Source organism: Argiope bruennichi, chromosome 7 (assembly GCF_947563725.1).
Source record: "Argiope bruennichi chromosome 7, qqArgBrue1.1, whole genome shotgun sequence".
Lineage (NCBI taxonomy): Eukaryota > Metazoa > Arthropoda > Arachnida > Araneae > Araneidae > Argiope > Argiope bruennichi.
The window spans coordinates 44147427-44171482 of NC_079157.1; the positions used below are offsets into that span (position 1 = coordinate 44147427).

At 28.5% G+C, this 24056-nt stretch overlaps 1 protein-coding gene across 4 annotated transcripts in view; it reads right to left on the reverse strand.

Moving 5' to 3' along the window:
- Positions 1-21510, reverse strand: part of LOC129974945 (alpha-tocopherol transfer protein-like) — a 108335-nt gene extending 86825 nt beyond the window's left edge. Inside the window, exon 1 of one of the 4 annotated variants that reach the window (XM_056087758.1) lies at positions 21377-21510. The gene's annotated coding sequence lies outside the window, so the exon portion shown is untranslated. The remainder of the gene's footprint in view (positions 1-21376) is intronic. The other 3 variants (XM_056087757.1, XM_056087759.1, XM_056087760.1) reach the window with 3 other exon arrangements.
- Between the last annotated feature and the right edge of the window lie 2546 nt (positions 21511-24056).

Here is a 24056-nt window from a genome sequence, read left to right on the forward strand (position 1 = left end):
ACTTCTAAAACACAGATGAACTGATGATTTAAGTCTTAGACTTTCTTGTCTGCATTCACGTTTTTTGAATCCCTTGCCTGAGGGTGACCCTTGAAAAAGTCTTCAGGCCGGATTCTTTTTCTATTTGGTTTATTTGATCTTCCTATTAACTTGATTTTAATACTTTTGTGTATATATATAATGTACAGATGGTGCTCGTTCAGGAAAGGTGCAGATCTATTAAAATCTAAATTAGATCCTAATTTTTTGACGATTTCAACGTTCTATTTGTAACTGAAGAATTGACTAAACAAAAATTCTAAAATTCAGTGTAAGATACTGCTTTTTTTCTTTTACATTACAGCATGAGTGATTTAGCAGCATTTAACATTTTTTTTAAAGTATTTATATTAGAAAATTCTATAGACAATCGATAAGGAAATTTGAGATGTGTATGTCATTTTCCATACTTGATTAGCAAAAAAAAAAAAAAAAAAAAAAACCTCTCTGGTAAGTTTATTTTTACCTGTTTAAATTTGTCATGGCTTAAAATTCTCAGCTCCATGTAATAACATTTCCGAGAAATATTGCCGATAAAATCTAAAATCTTGCTTAATATTTTAATTATTTAAAAATTCTAAAATATCATTCGGAGTTTCATACTTCTAATCACTAAAATTTTTCTCTGATAAATTTAACAGCTTTTGGCGAAACGATCTGGCCTTTAGAGCGTCGAACTTCATTTATACATTCGTTTTTTATTATTAAAAGAGATAAATTAAGTGAAATGTTCATGCAAATCATTTAACTCTGGCGTTCAAAAACATTTAACGAAAGTTATTCTTTTCTTTTTGCTAAAATGTAATGATACTTTTCTTTTTACTCCAAAGCATGTAATGTGTTCAGAATTTTCATCGCTGTTATGCGCTTAGAATGCATGATTTCAGAATATATAGAATCAAATGGATTTGTAAAGCCTTTAGTATAATTATTTTATATGTGCTTAAAATGTTTATATCACCTTGAAATAAATCGACAGCTTCTCATTGAACAAAAAGATTAGGAAATTACTTTTCTTTCCAAGGCTGCAAATCAAGGACGTCTTGTCGTTGTGTGATAAATGCCTTATCAGTAAAATGGTTATCAGATAAGCATTACACACTTGTTCACTTACTTTGGGCAAAAATATCATTTTCTGATTGCATTAAAAATTCAGCCAATGTATTAAGGGAAAAAAATATATATGCTATTTGTATGCATATATTTTTAATGCATGTATTCTATTTATACGCAAAAGAGTAGTATTGCAGTTGGTAGCGAAAATTCGAATTTTTCTTAGAGTTAAAGGAAATCCCATGATTAAGGTACACACTTGAAAGTTCGAAAATCATTCAAAATATCGAATATTGTTTTATTGCTTAATAATGTTCTTTGGCTTTCAAACGATACCAAGATATTGTAAATATTCTAAATATTTCTCGAGTTATAATTATTTTTCTTGAGTTGCTTTCATTAAAAACTCTAGTTTCGGTTTTTTTTAAAACTCATTTTATGAAGAATGATATTTTCCCACTATGTTGCTTCATTCAAACAATCATAACTCAACAAGAAATTAACAAAATACAGTTATTTATATATCAAAATAATCTGTATGAAATATTGGATGTTTTGTGCCTCAATCAAAGTTATATTTATAGAAATAAATTTTAATAGCTATTTAAAAGTTAAAATTACAGGAAAAAATCACGCTTTTTCTATTCATCGTTGATGAAAAAATTGTTAAAAAAATTATACATTTTTTATTACTTGATTGAGGCAGACAACATGAAGACTAATATTAGGCATCATTTCCAACTAGAATTGTGCGTCTGTACAAATTAGAATTTAATATATCATTTTTCAAAAAATAGGCTAATTAGCTCATTAAATATTATTTAATTAATTAATAATTAGTGTCATATTTTTTTTCACTGAAATGAGTTTAAACATATATTAATGACCTACTGTAAAATAACTGAATTTTTAAAGTTAAAATTAAAAAAAAAGTCTTCTAGTATGTACGTACACCTTAAGAGATTTAACTGTATAATTTTGTATTATTTTTCAGAACAGATTTTTTTTTTTTACAAATGAAGTCCAAATCCTCACGTCATTATATGACACTGTCTTAATTATATTTGCGAATCCTGTTGTTATATACGCCATTGAATACAGTGAATTAATTTGAATCTGTAATGAAATGACAAGTTTTTTTTTCTCTTTTCATAATTAATTATTTAAAAGACAGTAGAGTAAAGTACAAGAATATTGAATTTATTAAAATTTGGCAAAATGATTACGGGTGAAGAGGTCGATATTTGAAACATTATGACACGATATTTTTCATTGGCTCTTTTTATTAACTGTGCACAAAATATTTCTTTAGAAAATTTGCAAAAGGCAACGATATTTAAAAATGCCATTTTCAGTGCAACTTTCTTAAATGTGTGGTAAATTTGAAATAAATTAAAAATCCTTATTTATAATAGACAAAAAGTAATAAAAATGTAATGTAAAATTTGTTTAAAAATATAATGCATTATGATAAAATGATTTTAACTGAAGAAATATTTATGATGAAAAATATTTGATCTATGAAATACGCACCAAAACTATTGGATTCTATCTACTTTTTACAAAATTCCGTACTCATTTCCATTAGATTATCAGAGCCTTCTATGTTAACCCATTCTTTACATTGTAAATATGGTATATATTTGAAATAATGCCTTTTCTTAATGCAGAAAAAAAAAGAAGAAACAGTCTGCAGAGTTATTAAAGCTATTAAATGTTCTCTTCAGTTAACGGATCTTCTTATGTTATTGAGAGTACCTGAATTTCAAATAAAAAAATCATTTTTCATAAAATGATAAAGTACAAAGTGAATAGAGCTAAATAGATAAAATACGGTACACATATTTAACATCTCTGATATAGACACCTAATTTTAAGCTAAATTGAAAAGGCGTTTGACGGGTTATCGGCCTGTATTAGAAGCATGTAAATACAATTGCTCAAAAAAGTAACGACCGAAATATATAGGTCGTTACTTTTTTGAGCAATTGAATATTGTGCAATTTGAAGAATTGAATTTTCAGAAACAAATTTCAATTACATGTGCTCAAAATGTAATATACTTTTTTTCTTTTTAAAATATATTTTATAACTGTTTTTAATTTTTTCACTGAATATATGTAATACAAATGCATTCATATGCTTGTGTTACTGTGAAAAATTTACGCAAAATAGCCACCTTAGGTTCCAGCTGATTTGCTTTCTAAAATAGAATAATAACCCAATTAAATGGATAAAATACGAATTTTTTTAACATTTTTTAAAGTAATTAATATGAATTATTTAGAATTATAGTGGCCCAACTAAATGATTAAAAATCGAAGCTGCTGCAGGAAATAAGTTAATATTTTTAAAAGAAACAAAAAATAATTTAAGATTTATATTCTTATAAATCTTAAATTATCTTTTCTCTTTTAAAAAAATTTCTAAAACTTCTAAATTTTAAGTCAAATGTTAAGAAAAAGAAGCAAATCTATTTTCATTTTATTCTAAATTTAGTAAACATCAAAAGGAAAAGACGAATATAATTCATGCATATGCAAGTTCAGTCGAGAAAATTTTTCAGGTAAGCTTTTTGAAATAACATTGCTATTTAAAGATTAAAGTTTATAAATTGTCAATGGAGAGTTGTTAACTGTGCTATCACTGTGCATAGTCGGTTGCTATAACACCAATAATATTTTTGGTGTCATAACGATCGACTACCCACAACGATCCCCCCCCTTAATTGTATATAAAATGGCAATTGTCTATCCTATCTTCCCTCTACTCTAATTTCTCTTTTTATGCAAGACGGTGGATGGTCCAACTTCCAACTTTTGACCAAACAAGAATTATTTCCTTTTCCCGACAGAAGAAATCTGTCTTATCTTTTTTTCCAAAACGTGAGTTAAGATATATTTTTATCAATCTCATAAAGAATAATTTTAATAATTATTATTTGCTTTAATTCATTTCAGTTTTATTTAAAATATTGAGTTTGATTAAATAGGTTAGAGCCGCGGTGGTCTGGTGCTAAGGTCTCGGCTCGTGAGGCGTAGGATTTCAAGCTCGAGACAGGATTCCACCGAAGAACCGTCGTGTAACGTTAAATCCGTTATTGCCAAACGTTCTCCCGCTGGTGTGGCGTGGTGGGCAGATGGGGGTGCCAGCTTAGGTGTCGTCCTCGTCATCTGGCCGCGGTTAAAAATTACGAGGTCCGTCCCAAAATTGTCCTAGTGTTGTTTTACAACAGAACGTTAATAAAACTAAACTAAACTGCTTAAAGAAAATATGCAATTATTGCACCTTTCTTATAAACTGCTTAAAGAAAATATGCAATTATTGCACCTTTCTCATAAACTGCTTAAAGAAAATATGCAGTTTTCACACATTTCTGATTTTGATTCGAAGTTTATGTTAAGAAATAAACAAATCTTATAAAGTCCATGCAAAGTGATTTTTGAACATATATGTATATGTATCAAAAACGTTTATTTCATTTCTTATTGTCGTTTTAAATGATATAAAGGTCCATGAGTTTTAAATTTTCGGGCAATGAATTGTTACATTTATCAACCTCTTGAAGTTTTATCTAATTATTTCATTTTTCAATACTTCAAGACAAGGCTAAATTTTTTTAAAGGTGTTTCGTTTAATTTAAATACTTTTATACTTTTTTTTTAAAGAATGATATATTTATGTCAACGAAAAATGATGGCGAAATTTGCATAAATGTTTAAAAATTTAGGATTGAGAACACTTTATACATTTGTTACTTCTTGTCAATAAAATACAGAATCTTTTTCTATAATCCATTAAACATTATAGTATACATATTAGAAGTATTTATTTTACGAGCATTTCTTTATATAATCAAATATCGTTATTCATTTTCCCCATCGTTGTGTTTTATCCTCTAATTAAAAAACTTATTGTATATCCATGTTTTTTATGTCCCATAAGACAGAACTTTAAACCCAGAGCTTCCAAGAAAAATTCAACAGAAGACGTGTTTTGCCTGCTTTTAGCGTAACGTTAAAAAAAAAAAAATAGCAATTTTATTAGATGTTACCATCAAAACAGCATTTTCAGTTTTGTTTTTATTAATAAGTTTAATAAAGAAATTAGCTTTCGCCTTCAGTTGAAAAATTTTCTTTTGTAGTTTTTCATTCTTTTGTGGTGGCCTTTTCATCTTTCACTGAGACACCTCTCGCCTTGCCATAAGAGGGCTAATAGTCTTTGCTTTCTTTATAAAAATCAAGCATCTCTGAGCTTCTTAATGTACTGAGCTTTGCTTATGCAGACGTTTGCGTTCTACCACATATATAATATGACAGAACCAGACACCTCTAGATATAGTACAGCCACGGAGCACGGTAGATGTCCACATCCGGTATCCATGGCCATCCAGTATCATCTTCCAGACTGACCGGATGGTACATTCCTCTACTTACGATCAGCGGTCGGGAATTCAAATGTCAGGCCCATTGTAGAGTTCCTCAATCTTCTGCGCATTTTACCGAAGGCCTGCTCACCAGCTTTTTCAGGCTGTATGGAAGTTACAATGCAAGATGAATTCTCGATAACTGTTCCCCCCGGGAGGGCACCTCGAAATGAGGATGAGATGCTTCTAGCATGGTGGTTGGATCTCGCCACCCAGGAGGGTACACGAAAAGTTGGGAATATGGCTCCTCCCATCCATGACGGGATGTACTTCCTTAGGGAAGAGTTGTACCGTGGCCGGTGATGGCCCTTAGGACTCAACCACAGTTCCCGCCAGTGTTGCTGTTGCGGCGGTCCAGTCATTCAGTATTTATTATCCGTGTGCCTTCGAGAGGGGCGGAGAGACAGTGATATGACTTCCCGGATATATGTAGATATTCATTTGTCAGAATATTGGCTTTTTAGTTTCTTGGAAGAGTGTTCCTGTTACCTTTGAGAAAAATGAAAGTTTACTGTTCCTAAATTTTTGTTTATCTGTTGTCTTTTCTTGCAACCACCAATGGAGTCAGAAATGAGAGGTGACGTAAAATTCTCCATAGTTTTATTTAACTCAGGTAGGGATGACGAATATTTTCAGAGCGGTTATTACGTAACCAATATCAAAAAGTCACAAATACAAGTGATCAATACTTTTCAAAGAGGGGTGTGATTCAAATCCTTGATACGATCTTACTGATGATATTTCGATTACAGGTTTTGGATCACGATAGAAAGTAACAATCGATATCACTGAAATTTGCCGGAGACTTCCAGCGGTGACTTCACTGGAAAGTAACAATCGATACGATCTGTCCAATAGAAGCTCTCGAAAGAAATCTGTGATTGGATTGAAAAGTGAACGGACCGGTCATTGGAATTATCGTATCGTATCATTGAATTGTATATCACTGAAATTTATTGGAGCGGTGATTTCACAGGAAAGTGCGAGGCTTCACTGGAAAGTGCGAAGTCACCGCTCCACTTTACGGGAGTGACCGATATTCGTATTTGATGATGCACTATTCCATACAGATCATTTTTAATTGCTCGTGACATGATTGACTTTGATTACATGTACTCTGTTTACTGCTGGCACCATCTATTGGTAGAATATAGGACTAAAGTAAACATTTTAAAGAAATGACATATATTTTTAACTCACCTTTTCCAGAAAATGGTTTACTCTAATAAATAAATTAAATAAATAGTTTCGAGAAAAAAAAATTAAGAAGTAAGCTGAAGCAGATAAATTAATTCAATCACACGTTACTTAAATTAGTAAATTAAGTATTAATTACAATTAATAAATTTTATATTTAATATTAAGTAATAATTTTTAATTAATAATATGATTGAAATAACAGATATTTGGAACGCATATTTAAAAATAACAATAGCAATATTATTTGTTATTCAAAATATCGTGGATTATGCATCTCTAAACTCAGGTATAAAACTCTTTGTTCTTTGATTTTTGAGGCTAATTTCTGAACTCGAATATTATTTGGTGTTTCTTGTCGTATTATTATTTGAACATCGAGTTTCGTTTTAGTTGTATGAGTGGTTTGTGAGCCTAGTTAGATAAAAAGTTAGTGATAGATAGCTAGTTAGATAAATAGTTGTGAGTTAGATAAAAAGAGGCATTTCAATATCTTAGTTAGATAAAACTATGGAGGATTTTACGTCACCTCGAACGAGCATCAAGTTTCGTTTTAGTTGTATGAGTGGTTTGTTTCCCTGCTTCCTTGTGTTTTAGACAAGCACAGTCAGACACCATGGTGGTCCGCCACGGTCCACTCCTTCTGTTCAATTTTTATTGCTTTTGAAACTTTCTTTGTGATGCTATTACCATAGTTTTTAATGTCATCCAAATGGACAATTGTAGTCATATAGCAGAGTTTTCAGTTACAGTTTACTGGTAAACTGAATGACAAATATGTGAGAAATTGTATTGAGGGTCCAAACAAATATTCAAAAGGTGAATTATTTATTTTCCAAGAATAATTCAGCTTTTCTAAAAATAAGTAAATTTAATTTACAAAAGATCTGATGCTGTTTGGATGTTACTTCATTGACCTTCACTGTTTCATCTACACATATTATTATTAATTTATGAATTTAAAATTAATTAAATTTAACAAATCTGCAATCATATCTTTGAATAATGCTTCTTTATCACTTTTTATTTTAAATTATTATTAGATAAACAAGTAAAACTGGCGGAACATCCATTAAAAAAAGAGTTCAGTCTTTTTTCAGTATTTATTAGAAGCTCATGATTTCTATATGCATAACTTTGTATTGATAATCTCACATTAACCCTTTCTAGGGCCGTGGGAAGTATGCTTCCCACCAAATTTATCAATCTTTGTGTGAATTTATGTAGGTTGGCATAAGTTCTGACACATTTTTTTAGAAAGACAGAAACTTAGATGCTTCAGTTCTTTATCTTACACAAAATGATGTGTCTTGATTTGATAATTATTAATAAACCAAATTAATTAATTAATCAAATTAAATTTATCTAATAAGCTAAATATATCCCTTTTCTTATTCTAATTTCAAGCCTAAAAATATTTTAACATAATATGACTAGAAAAAAATGGCCCTTTAAAGAGTTAAATTAGATTTTAAAATAGCATGTAATAATATATATTAAGAATGAAAAGGAAGGAATATATATTAAAAAGGTACATGCATATTTTCTTGTGAATTTTTTAAATAAATTAAATTGAATAATTGTTACAATAATAATTAATGGAAAATATTTCTAAATTTAAAATTTAGATTGAACAAGCCAATTTTCTAAAGGCTTGAATTGCTTTATTCTTAAAGTCTAAATCAACTCTTCTGAAAATGACTTTTGAGTATTTTGAGAAATAAAATGAGTATTTTGAGAATAAGGAGTATTTTTCAATTTCATATCATGTTATAAAGTTGCATTAAAGAGTTCCTAACAAATCATCATATTTTTGGAAATAATTACAATAAACAGTAAGAATGTAGTGATCGCAGCGCCATCTTTCATTCATGTCATTCTAAAGTGCTACCTATCTACTTTCCCTAATACAATCTATGTTGATACTATATGTATACGTAATCTATGTATACGTAATGCTAATACATCACCACTCAATAGCCATATCGTTCGTCTCACCTCCGACTCACTGGAGGGAGAGTCTGTGGTGAATAGCATAAAAGCCAGTTAACAACTACGCTACACGAGCATATGCTTTTGTATCCTGGTCATGTTACTGGACTGCGAACCACAAGGTCCCAGGTTCTATCCTCGCGTATCCCAAATCGCCAAAAGAATATAAAATGTGAGTCTAAAAGTTGTTGTTAATGTCTTAAAGTTGATTTAGAGTCAGAATCTGCTTAATTAAACATAATCTGTATTCCATGGTTTTAAAAAAGATAATATTAATAGAATAAATTAGAAACAAAATGGAATACAATCATATATATACGGTTCTACATCTGATTTATTCCCATTTCATATGAAATAGATATTCAAATGGATGAATGCCTTCATTTTGTCAATATAAATCAGTTACTCATTTCAAGATATTATTGTTACACACACACAAAACCCTTCAAGATTTCTCCATTTCTGTGCTCGAATCTTATCTTCCTGTTGTTATTTACAAAGAACTTGTACTATTTGGAATTACTGCAACAGTTTTGAATAACCTTGTATGATAAGAGAATTGAATTTTGATTCGAATAAATAATAAACAAAACGCATAGAGTATCAATATTCGGATAATTCAATGTCTTAAATCTATTTGTTCTGCGGAGGGAGATATCATCTTCTTATCATTCAAGGTCAATTGTAATCATGCCACTTGCTTTCTGAAACGCAAATTGATAAAGCGTTTATATATATAGCAATTTAAAATAGAAATATCTTTTATCTCTTCCCATTTTTTTAGCACGATAATCAAGTGATTACAAAATGGGTTGATATTGAGATTAAATTATTTTTACTAACTCCTCTTTAACCTCAAAGGTTTACTAGACGGTGGAATTGTTAATTGATTATTGATGCTTTTCCTGGTACACTGAAGTTTTAAAACTTTGTAGACACGACCAGTCGCCATTTTAAAATTTTCTGAAGTGATCAATCAGTTGATTAATTTAATTAAGTCTTTGATATATTTGAATAAAATTTGAATCAGTGTCAAACTTTTCCCAGAATGTGAACAAATACTTTTTTACTAAACAGATTTAATTAAATATATCTATATCTCTTCACTTTTGCGATTTTTTTTTACAAATTAATTGAATTTATAAGCAATTAATACGTATATTTCAGAAATAAAGCATCTAAAGAATTTACTCATAATTTTTAAAAAGCTATTTAGATAGTAAGTTGTTGTTTATTAAATACTTTTGATTTAAGAAAAGAAATTGTTCAGAAGAACTTCTCCTTAAATATTAACTAATTTTCTGTTCCTTTTAAATATCACAGAAATATTTTATCAGACGTGATTGATGCTTTAAAGATTGATGCTTAAAGGATATGAAAAATCATAATTCCAGATATTCCATATTCCATTAGCATTTCAAGTCTTTGGCACTAAATGTAAACTTTAAAGCATTTTTTCCAATGACTTATTATAATTGATTTACTAAATTCCAGAACAGAACTTACATTTCTGATATCACCAATCTATGTATTTTCAGCCTAGATTTAGTTCCAAAATATAATTTTAATGTGCCAATCTTGGAAAATTTTACAGGACTTAGTCAGCAGCTGCATGAAAAGTATTTTAAATATTTACATATGCAAAGGCTTACATACGCAGAAAGACTTTGGTAGAATCGGGTTTCTAACGCGCAATTTTTTAGAGCCCAAATTTTTCAAATGTGATTATATATATTCAGATTAAACGCTCAATGTCATCGAAAGATGGAATTGTACAACATTTCAGACCTAAAATAAATCGACAAGAGAAAGAAATGCTTTCAAAATTTCAACATTTCAACTAAATAAAAGTGTAAATAAAAACAGGTTTAATTTTTTTCTGAAAGAACCGTTTGAATTTGGTAAGGATTTTAACATTTATCAATTCGAAACTCTGCGGCTGAGAAAAATAAAAGCAAGGAATTTTCCAGGTATCAACAAAAAGAAGAAAAGATTCAGAAAATGTATAAAATAATTAAACTCATGCATAGGTTTTAAAATATATATATAAGCTTAGTAATCATACTTGCTTTTAAGACCACATAAAAAGAAATTCATCTCAAATACTTTTCAAAGTTGCAAAGTTCTATCTTCACAAACATGAATCGAATCAAATGTATCAAAAATTAACTTGAGTATGATACATATCCCTCCTGGGATATGTATTGATAACCAGTTCAATTTCCGTTGGAGATTTGAAATATAAGAAATTAATTTTCAAAACGTAAGTACATAAACAAAGGAAGGAAAATCGCACCATTGTTATTTGATAAGAAGATGTTGGAAATTTATTCTAAGTTATTCTTTAAAATTGAATTTTAATATCGCGTACTAATGGATGTCATTGACAGTATTTACTTAAAACCATTTGGGGAACATTTGCACTTTCAAAAGATCGATTTTCCAATTTTAGTCTAATAAAATAGGAACATTGTGTGATTGTAGTATAATTTGTATAGTTTTAAAAAGTCGTATGTTTATAAATTACTTTTAACAATGAATCTAACAGGAGTCCCTGTTACGCAAATACAGATTTTTTTTTTTTTTTTTTGTCTATTTCTCAAAACATGCTTTCATCAAATTTCGGAAAGCATTTATAAAAATAAACATTTCATTCATGACAATTATATGAAACATTATACAACAATATTTACAAGCATTTCACATCTGTTAAACCTATTTTTAATTTTTTTTTTCTTTGCAATATTATTAATCTTTAGAGGTTATTTATCATGCAAAATATTATATATATTTTTAAGATATTCAAGTTACATGGCATTCAATTTTTTTTCTGAAATTTTTATTGTTAGCATATTTAAATAAAAATAAATTGGCTATAATTATTAAACCTATTCTCATATATTAAGACAATTTTGAGGGGATTTTATTCAGAATTATTTTTTGTTCGAGTCTAATGATATATGGTAATGAATTTGAAAACTATCGCATCACAGTACATATTCGATTTGGCATTTAAAAACAAATATTTTTCAACAGTTTTATAATTGAAACAAATCATTCGTTATATGTGTCCTCAATTATCGATCAGATATAAAATTTAATCGTTAAAAAAGCTGAATTTGCAACTGAAATTTTGACAATTTCGAATGCCGAGAACGTCACAGTTCCCTTAAGGACATCCTTGTGGAATAGAATATACAGCTCTAATTAATCAGATATTTCTTAGATGGCGCCACTGCTCATGAATAGCACGAGCAGATTTTGCGAATTTCTTACATTCAGTGTGTGAGTGAAGCTACTAGGAGCTAGTTGCTGCGGGTATCGAAGCCAAATGATTTTTTTTTAATAATTTAAAAAGAAATTACGCCGTGCCCACTTGAGATATTGCAGTCATTGCGAGCTCTGCATTTATTTATTAGAGGAAGAGCATTACAGCAGGATCAAGAAATTCTTTCATATTTAAATGTAGCGTTTCAGCGGCGAGTCTAAGAAATAGCTAATTAACCAATGTACTCAAGAATACTCTATTATAGGAATTTAAGTATTTACTCCTTATTATAAAAGGTTAGAAAACAATCTTTTGAAAAAAGAAAAACGGAAATTAAGTGGCAAAATATCCATTCAATTGTTAAATGTTATAAAAAAAACATAATTTTGCTATTATATAATTTGTTCTGAATTGAAACAATTTATAAAAACTTCTCTATATATTATTTAAACACTAAATATTTCTTCAACTGCTACCTACATAATGTCAAAGGGTGTTCTTGAAATATTTTGTCAATTTTGGACAAATTTTTTTAAATGGTCAATTTTAAATTTATAAGGCACATCCGCTCACAGCGCGTCACAAAAGCAGAAAAAGGTAAAAGAGAGAGAAATTAACTAGCCCTAGTCTTATATACCATAAGATTCCAATAGGGATTTCTTAACGAATCGGCCACAGGCAAGGGAAACAAGGTATCTTTTAGAAGAATTTGTTTGGCTGTCAATTTTTTATCCCTTCACTTTGAGTGTGGGAACTTGTCGGCTTTTAGCCGATTCAGCAATTTTAGAACCCGTGTTGAATTAATTAAATAGAAATAGTGGAATGGGACCAGGAAATAAGAGAATATTTTAGAATGAAGTTAATATGGGCTAAATTAAATTGAAAGTTTGGAAATTAATTAAGTTTAAATTAGAGTTTAAAATATCATATATATATATATATATATATATGTGTGTGTGTGTGTGTGTGTGTGTGTGTGTGTGTGTGTGTGTGTGAGAGAGAGAGAGAGAGAGAGAGAGTGTTTATATCATCCCATCTTAAATCATAATAATAAATTCGTTAATAAATTACATAATATCAAATCATTCGAGCTATACAATAAATAATATTTATTATACTAATGACAAATAGTTAAATCATATTTTGCGATTAAAATAGAGAAAATTATAATAAAACATGTATTAAATACCTTTGATTAGAATATCTTCATTTCGATTGCAATATCTTAAATAGAAATTCCAAAGCTCGTTTCCTAACATTGCAAAAAATTTGTCTTTAGTTCTTTAAGATAATGTATTATTCTAGTTGAAAGCGTTTCTTTGAAATTGATTTTCTTTATTATCATGTGGAAACCTGATGTTGTTTTGGTTAGGGGATTTTTAAGCTCGAAATCGCGTGGGCAATGAATAAAGCATAAATGGCAATCTTCATCGTCATCTTTTAATAGCATATATTTTTTACCTGCTTTTACCAGTATTGCATTATTATTATTATGTTAGCTTCTTTGAAAGCAGATGCGTTTTTAAAAGGTTGAACTGCTTTTACATGTATTGCTTTATTATTACGTATGCTTCTTTAACAGCAGATGCGTTTTTAAAATTAAACTGGTTAATGATTTAAATTAATTAAGACAAATAATGACTAAAAAATAATAATGTTCTCAGATGATGACTTAAAATTTGTAATCGTAGATTTCACGAATTTTTTTTTTAAATTTCATTTGATGATAGATTTAATACTGAAACAACTTTTTTTTTTCATGATTATCTAGCATTTAAGATTTCAAGTTGCGGCAATAATCACATTTGTTGAAATACTGGGTGCAAATTCAAACATTCGCAATGTTGAAGAAATACGAAGAAGAATGCGTTTCTTTTGCATTTTATTCATTTTCAAATTCAAAATATTTCAAAAATTTATGAAGTTTTTGCTTTTTAATTTTCGAGATTACATCGCACAGCCGACTGCAGCGTCATCAGCGGAATAACGCAAAAGCAAAATAGCAATAACTACTTTCCTCACAATTCAGTCATGAATATGAGAAAGCCCTTCTTGTGATTTATAGCAATATAGGTATCTCTCGATAACAAAAGAATTATTTAAGGGGAAATTATTTGTAATAATACTAAATTTATTTGTACGTTTATTATAGTAATAAGGAAATATATGGCGTCAGACTAAATGTAAATCAAAAGAAATGATTACATTATTTATTTTTATTCATTGAGAAGTAATATTTTCTAGAAAAATGGGACAATAATTTTTTTAAATGCTTGAATTGAATGAGAAGAACTCTTCACTAACAATAAAAGCATCTACATGAAAATTGAGATTGTAAAATAATTATTATATTATTTACGATGACGCAAATACAATAATTAGCTATTAGTTCGTATGTCTGCCACATACGTATGCTTGAATAAAATTCCGTAAAACTTTTATTTATTGAAATTTGTATCCTGTGAAGCAGTTGCTACATAGCTCGGTGGTTATTTCTCACGATGGATACGCGAAAGGGCCTAGTGCGTATTGAATTTGTAGGCCGTTCTAGCTGAATGTCGATTTAATAAGAAAAATAAGCAAGATTTGGTTACAACAAATGCTTACTATAAATAAACATTTTGAGTATATTTTGTAATTTTTAATGTCTATTGTTAGAGTTGTAATATCATATGAAAAATACACGAACAAAATGAATGCAAGAACACAGATAAACTTTGGAAATGGAAATAGAGAACATTTAAGTCAAACTTATTTTCCAGGAGCATGTATATATAAGCACAAAAATTATATATTTTAAGTTATTTGGTAATCAATAATTAAATCTAGAAAAAGCTCTACGATTTGATTTTTTAGCACTAATTAATTTAAATTCATCTTTTAATTAGTATGCCTAAAGGAATCGATATCTTCATGGTTAACACTTTCAACGCTACCGACGAGATATGTCGTCTTTCAGATACTTCCATTGATATTTGATATTTGTCTTTTCATGGAGTTTTTATCTAATTCATCATTAGTGATGAATGTGTTAAGATTCAAAAAATAATCTTTTTAATGGTACCAATTTAATTTCCAATTTAATTGGAAGTATCTGATAGACGAGATATCTCGTCGGTAGTGTTGAAAGTGTTAAATGTAATGAGGGCATTAAAATATCTGAAAGTTAATTTCAAAAATTAAAACGAATATCCTTTCAAAAAGTGAAGAAATATTTTGATGAATAGAGTTGGAATGAATGGCTTATTCCCTACGTAGGCCCTTTTATTTTTTTATAAAATATGTTTCGATTGAAAATAAAGTTTTTTTATAGATATATAATATGTACTCGGAAAATTATATATTTTATTATAAAATGATATATTATAATTTACAAATAATCCGATATTTATCCTAGATATTTTAATTAGCTGCGCCTGAGATTTCTCCAAATACATCATTTTCTAATTTTCGACATTCAAATGATTAATAACAAAGTTTTTCACCAATATTAATGAACAAGAAAGCTCATAAAAGTATATATCAATAAGTTTATTCCTTTTAACAATAGTTTGTCTATCTTTTTGTCAAAACACACACACACACACACACACACACACACACACACACACACACACACACACACACACACACACACACACACACACACACACATATATATATATATATATGTCATATTCTTCGGAATTCATAATATAGTATTTTAAAACAATGACAGTAAGAATTATATGAAATATATATAATGTGTTTTAAAGTATGGATTTTAAATTTCTTAATTGCATATATAATTTTTTAAAGAATCATTATTTTATGTAAATTACTTTTAATTTGTGAATTTTCATTATTTGTTTCTATCTTTAAGATATTTATATAGTTGTTATTATAGTTAAAATATTGATAAAAATACATTTTATTCATAAAATATAATATTTTGACTTAATTAAACAACTTGTTCTTCCACTTTCATAAAATGGATGGAACCATTAATGCGATCTTGATATTTTTTCAGATTTTTTTCTAAAATTGTTGTTGTGTTGTTACTTATGGCACTTTAAAAGCCCGCTGACAGTTATCTGTCAGCGATTTAAGCCGAGTGAGCGTCTCTTGTTTATTCAGTAGCACCGACTACGGCCAAGAGTACAGCTTAGCTATTTCATGCGTCACATTCGCTTGCACAACCCTTTTTTGCAGAGGGGTCACAGATAGAAGAACAACAATGCTCGAACCGGGACTCGGGCCAGGGAAGCCCAGATCACGGAGAAAATGCGCTACCCCTATGCCAGGACGCCGGCTTTTCTAAAACTTCATTCGCATTAATTTTTTGATTTTATATAAATGAAAAAAAATCCATTAAATCATTGTAAATACCAGATTTATGTACAAATTGTATTTAAAGTTATTTAACAATTTTATGTTCATAGAAGATTTTTATATATTCGGCTTTGGCATGTTATTTTGCCTTCAATAAATTGAAGGCAAAATAACTAATTGGATTGAAAGTGATACAAAATGAATGAAATATCTCCAAGTAATATAGATGTTTTCAAATAGAATTTCTTTTCAATTTTTCCACTTTTTTTTTGGCATTTAAACTCGAACATTAGTAGAGATTATTAGATATTCAATTGAAAATAGCTTCTTCAAAATTCCGCATAAATTAGCTCTGTGTCAAAGAATTTTGCAGATAATGCTAAAGATTTTTCAACTACAGTAGAATATTTCTTCAATTTTATAGTAAAAAAGAATTTTTTTTCTGAAAAAAATTTTTTTTTTTTTTGTTTTAGGAAATAACTTTTTTGTTTTGAATGTCTTTTCTTTTAAAAATTTCATCTTAAACATGTCGATGTAGAAACACATGTTAATCGCTAGTTGGGAACAAAAATGAATTACTTTTCAGTTGATTGCTCATTACGCATATTAAGTGCTTAATCTTCTGTAATACCACTTAGATAGTATTTTTTAAAAATTATAATTGAATGTAATTCATTATCTTTTTAATCCATAAATAAATTTCAAAGATAATTAATTAACCTTTGACTTTCATCAATACAGACTCGTTATATAAACCTGTTTCAAATCTAGTAGTAATTATATTTCAACATGATTATAAATTATTAGTTACTATGATATCACATATGAAATTTATTATAGCGCGTTTTTATTTAAATTAGTTTATTTCATTTTTATAAAAAATGTAACCATGCATTACACCTTTAATTAACTTCTTGATATTCTAAAATTTCGAAATTTTGTAGCTAAGTATTCTTGATGATAGAATATTATTTCAATAATTTTTGTGCTTAAATACCAGTCCATGTATTGGATTCAATTAAATATTGATTTCATATATGCAGTGACATTTTAATGAAATTAAGTTCATTTTCCATAATATTGTGATAATAATTTAAAAAATTACATACTAAGCAATTTCTAAAAAGCATAAATACTAAAAATATTCGAAACGTTATTAACGATTTAAAACTTAATTATTTTTATCTATCATATAGGGGATAAATGAAAATCTTAAAAACTTTAAACGTTAGAGACAATATTAAAAAGACTTCAATTTAGCTACAATTAATATAAAAAAATCTTAACATTCACTAGGATTGGAAATACACACATTATAAATTTGAATCACAATCGTGTAATTAATGATAATTGTTTAATTTTAATCACATTGTAAACGTGATTAAAATTCCCTTTTGCTCAGATGACTTCTGTTAGACCTACGTGCTTCTTTTATTTTGACCTCCATAAATTAAAATATATATATACATACTTTTGTAAGTAATGAAAAAAAAATATTTTAAGAAACTTCTATTTTTATTTTTTGAGAATTATTTTCACATAAACATTTCTCTGTTAATGCTAAGCAGTGCTATGTCACAAAGTTTAACAAATGTAAGATAGAAGTATTCAATAGACAGTTGAAGGAAAATTAATAAGGAAAACTTAAAGATTTACATTTAGCAAAAAATAACCAATAATATTTATTTATTTGATTATTTTATTCAATCATTCAGAGGATGGGTCGAATTAAATTAACGAAACTTGTATAAAATGATTGTAATAAAATTAGAAAGTTTCCTTGAAAACAAGGAAAAGTATTAAAGGAATTGAAATTTATATTTCTAATTTTTAAAATATATATATAATGCGAGATAAATGAACTCTTTATTTTTTTTTATCCTTTGTTTAGTTAAAAACATTTCATGCATGCTGCCTTATTGAAACAATGAAATATTTAATAATATCATTATAGAAAAATCTATGAAAAATAAATTTAAAAAAAGGAAAACAGCAAACGTGAAAGTCTTTTAAATTATATCTGCCAAAAATAAAGAAAATGTGTGTCCTTGTGTTCTCTAGCAATTCAACCATTGTCGCTGAGCTACCAACTTTAGCACAGATATATTTTAGAGATTATGAATACGTACATTCAAGAAATTAATTTGAATAAAATTAATTAAAATATTAAATAAATTATTATTTATCTGTGATTTTGACGTTTTTCAAAAGTAACTTCAGGAAATATTTCTGCATTATTTTTCCAGAAAATGTTACTGTATTACTTTTACATTTTAACTTATTTATTTAATTTAGTTGACTTACAATTTTTTCCTAAATTGTTACTTACTTATAAAAATAATATTTTAGGATTAGGAAACGAATTGGTTCGCCAGAGATACTTGTTATTGAACAATGACTACTAATATTTAATATTATTATTTATATTATATGAGGCTATTAAATTTCTAAATATTTTTTTTTATTGATTTGCCCTTGAACACTGTGATTTCAAAGAGAAATACTACAACAGCAGACGATAGATAATTCAAAAGCTATGCAGTGAAAGCCGACTCCAAAATAAAACTACATTAGCAAACGATAGTTATTTCAAAAGCTATACTGTGAAAGCCGATTCCAAAATAAAAAAAGGGATAAATCGCCAATTTGTTGCCTACGCATTTTGAGGCTTCAACAATTTGTTGCCTTCAAATGTCTTCAGTAGTGAGAGAACTGGGGAGTTTTAAAGATATTCAAGAAAAACTAAAATGCGAACCAGAAAACATCGGTAATTTTTCATCTACTTAATGCCTGTTATCCTTGCTCTGAATTTATCTTTTGAATTAGACAACGCTCTCAGCGAACATCGGTACTGATGTTGCAGATATGTTTTCCTGGTTCCCATTTTAGTTTTTCTTGAATATCTTTAAAACTTAGAAGAATTTGTTTAGGTTAGCAATTTTTTATCCCTTCACTCGGAGTGTGGGAATCGCTGACTAAAACATTTTCACAGAGCTTTCTGATGCATTAATTAAATAAAAAAAAGTAAAATGGGATCAGGAAATAGGAGAATATTTTAGAATGAAGTTAATATAGGCTGAATTACGATAAAACTTTAGAAATTAATTTGGATTAAATTTGATGTTAAAATATCATTACACACACACACACACACACACACACACACACACACACACACACACACACACACACACACACACACACACACTCACACACACACACACACACACACACACACACATATATATATATATATATATATATATATATATATATTCCATCTTAAGAAGGAAAACTTCAATTCATTCAAGTACTGCTCAAAGGAAAAAAAATCTTAAGAATCTTGTATTGTTCATATTCTATAAAATTGAATACTTTAAAAAATCGCACCTTATTTTCATTGAAAATATAAAATATGAACATATTTAAGTAATGAAAAGTATTAAACAGTAAAACAATATTTGATTATTTTTATTTTTCATTTTGAAAAAAAAGCATTTGGAAACTAATTGGTTCGCCAAAATAACTGTTAATTAAAATTTTCCATTTAATATTTTATGCAACTTGCTCTTAATAATTTCTTCAGCAATATATTTTTAAGTTTCGAATTTTGAAAGTCATATAACCCATACTCTTATAGAAGTCTAAACGCCTTTCTGTTCTTTGTACAATTTCTGTCAGTATCCGCAAAATTTGAACTTTAAATTGAAGTTGAAGTGATTAAATTTAAGTTAATGAAAATAAACTTATTTTGCTGAGATAAATATATATTAAAAAATGAGTTTGTAGAAGATAGATCGTTCAGCATTGAAAACTTATGTATATTACTGAATACATCTAATGACTTGTGCAATAGCTTAGACAATTGATAAATAAACATTTCTCCGATTCAACGTAAAATTCCGTTTTCAATTTTGCTTTCAAAAGGATTTAAATGACATAAATAATAATGCTTTATTTTGTTTTACTCAATAAATGTACTTCTGAAAAATTATGAAAAAAAAAATTAATTTAAACAATACTTCAGTCCTATGAATCATATTCAGCAACATATTTTGACACTCGAACTTTTAAACTGAAAAACGTCTTATTTGAATAAATTTGTCTGAGTTACGAAGTTTTGAATGTCATTGTTTTAGGCCAATTAGCAATGTGAAAACTCCGAACCTCTTTGGCATATCTTCTGAGAGACGATCTAGATGTTTTTATAAAATAATGACATTCCAGCTTTCTTAACTAAGTCAGTTTTAATCGCAAAAATAAAATTGAAATTCTATTTATTTAAAATAAAATTACATTAAAAATATTTAATTGAACATGATTCATAGGACAAAAGAATTAAAGTTCGTAATTTATCAAATCATTTAGAGATACAAACTAAATAAAATTTATATTTCTTTTCTTCATTTAGATCATTTTTCTTATTGGATGTATATGCCTATTTCAAGTGGATTAGAAATTAACTGTTGGACCAAAGTTAGAGGGGTTAGACTGTTTGTATAAATCATGTTTACCTTAAATAACACAGAGTCATTGAATTAATTATAAATATATTTTGAAAGGACCCCAAAACTTTTTTTGTATTTATTATTTTTCTCGAAAATATTATATGTTTCATTTATTTTAATTTTGTAGAGGCATGTGTTGAAAATTATAGTTTTATAAATATGGTGGCTGGCTAGCAAGTTGATGAATAGTAATTTTTCTTTTGCACGAATAACGTGCTAGTACAGGTATGTGTGTGTGTGCGTGTTTCCACATTTGAATATTATCTTCCATTTTCGTATATTTTATTTTTTGTATATTTATTTTATTCTTGAATATAATATTTCAGATGTTATTGCAAAAAAGCACCTAAATTTCGCTTAATTATTTAAAATTATTTTAAAATTATAACTAACATTTCAGAAAACTCTCTCCAAGATTCACATTTCAAAGTACATTTGAGTCAAGTTTGATAGGTCTAGGTTAAACCATCTAGTCTATAGAGTGCCGACACACGCATTCATTTTTAGTATAAGTAAGTAAGAGAAGAGAAGAGAAGAGAAGTAGATATTAAGTAAATATTTAGAATAATAGAAGATATTTACCCTTTTTCCGTTAAGAAGGAATCGAAGGACGCGATGAAAAAACTAATTACCGACAAAATCGGACTAAAAGGTAGGTGTTGCAGCAGACCAGTTATTTTGATAACTGCCAGACAAAACAATCTCGTATTCTTCTTTCGTGTTACTGGCGAATTAATGTCGAGGTCATAAAAAGCAAGCACAAATGGAAGAAACTTATTTGAGGAGAAGAACTGGTTTTTTTCTTATTTATTTAAAAAAATGATAAAAATGGAAGCTTTGATCCGATGCAATAGCTTTAATCACCACTTAAAATTGTGATTATTAAAAATTTTGAACTATTTAAACGAAACTCATTTACAATTTAACATTTTATGAAATTTAAGTGATGCTGAAAAGAGAAAAAAACTAGCTTCTTTTCAAATGCATATGGTTTGGACAAAAAGTAAAAACGGGAGAGCTGTTTTCACGAAACTTCCTCGCATACTTTCTAATAAATGCACGCGCGTATTATTAACCGTATGCCATTGCGAAAAAATAATTACAAAAGACTCTATTAGCATGCAATCTTTGTGGATGTTTTCGCGATGAATCGTCTGAATTTGGTTAATCCTCAAGTGTAAAGAAAACCAAATCAATATTTCGGACACACTTTTTCCAACACATTAAAACCAAAATATGACGTAAAGTTATGACTAGAGTAAAAAAATCACATACGAAACTTCATATATGTAAGTAATTATGATTTGGAATTATCTAGTCTACATGCTGGTGAAAGTAATGTCTGACAGACGGACAACCCTTTGGAGAATCTGTTTTCAAATTTACCATATATCTACACTTTAGATATAAAATCTGTGCACCATTTTTTCCATCCAGTTCTCTTCTGTCTCATTAACTTATATGCGGACAGACAAACTTCCTCGAAATAAACTTCTTTCAAGATTCGATAGAAAGCTACAAGTATTGTGTAAAGTCGATAGTTTCTGCAAAGTTTCTTTGAGTTATGATATTTATAAAGAGATATAATTCTAAGAAAAATGTGTTTTCAGGACTCTAGGTGGTTTTAAATGTGCAGTTACGACGTAATCTCGAATTAGAAACGTTTGACGATTACAATATTTTCTCTCTGTATACTTAGCATAAGAGAAAGTAAAAATATAACTAAAAAGATTAAATTTATAATTTATTTCAGTTTTTACAATTTAAAATATATGGCATTTTAAGTTATTATGGAATTTTAAATGCAATACAGGAGAGTGGCTATATTTATGGCTATCGATGGCAAAGGTAATATAAAAAAGTGGCTATGGATTTTATTCAATTATTTGGATCTTAGGTAATTTAAGTTACAGAAATGATAATGTAGTTTGGTAAATGATTTTTTTTAGGGAAAAAGCTACTTATTTGCAATGAATGAACAGGTGTTTACATGTAGATATCATCAATTAAATATGTTATTTAAAGTTCACTATTTTTTGCATTCATTTAAAATTAAAAATAAAATATGCTATTGTATCTTCAGTTAGGAAACATGCTTGTCTGCAATTATCTATAACAATTTTATTAAAATTGCTACAAATACGATTTGATTTTTTTTTTCATTTTTAACTAAACAGATTAAATCAACTAAAGCGTGTATCATACTAAGGATTGCATTTAAATAGTATGCAAACATTTTTTTGTTGTTGGTGTTTAAAGATCAATTTTACTGTATTACTTATCAGATTTTTTAAAGATATAAAAGTCCAGAATATTTGTGAATAATATTTAAATGGAGGACAAACAAATAAATTTATGGGTAATTAATTTATTTGTAATTAAATTTATGGGTACTTAATTCCAAAGAGCTTGCAAGGTGTGTGGAGAGAATAATTAATAATTATAAAATAATTAATAAAACAATTATTTATTTTGTGTGCAAAGATTTCCTATTAAGTACTTCGACGTAGCATCTATTCAAATTGTCATATTACGTAAATAAGCTGCTGACATCCGCTGGTCAAAAGTTGAAAATCAATTTCTTTCATTTGATCAATAGCACAATAACTTAATATGCTATTTTTTGTTGCTTTTTTATTCCGCTAATTAAAAGCGAACTTCATAAAATTTTAATTAGAAAGGGTGTTTAAATGAGAAGGTACGAAACGTCGTAACAACGTAACCGTTAACATATTTGCCTATGCCGCTATGGGAGAACGTAGCGAGACATTTGGGATGAGATTGGAGTCTCCGGCGTAGATCGGAGCATGCGCAGGAGAGAGCAGAGACTCTTATAAAGAGCGTCCGGCGTAGATCGGAGCATGCGCTGGAGAGAGCAGAGACTCTTATAAAGACCGCCATTCAGTTGACGTGGCAGTGCACTACCCACTCCTACAGTAACAACCAATAGCCTCACGCCATTCCAAAACTTACCCAAACCAAGCCAATCATAAACCTAGCTTCACCAAGTTCACAACAAGATCCTTAAACTTCAATATCCTAATAGTATCATGGCAATATATTAAAAGTAATGCTCTTATCAGCCACATCATTAAGGGGATAGTCCTTCTCCAAGGACGGGTGCCCCGATAAACCCACCATCGAGTTCGAGTACGTGGCAGTGCACTACTTGTTGAATTCCTCGAGCACAGAAGAACCATTAACTCCGATGTGTACTGTGAGATACTCAGACTACGGAGGTCCATCAAGAACAAAAGACTTG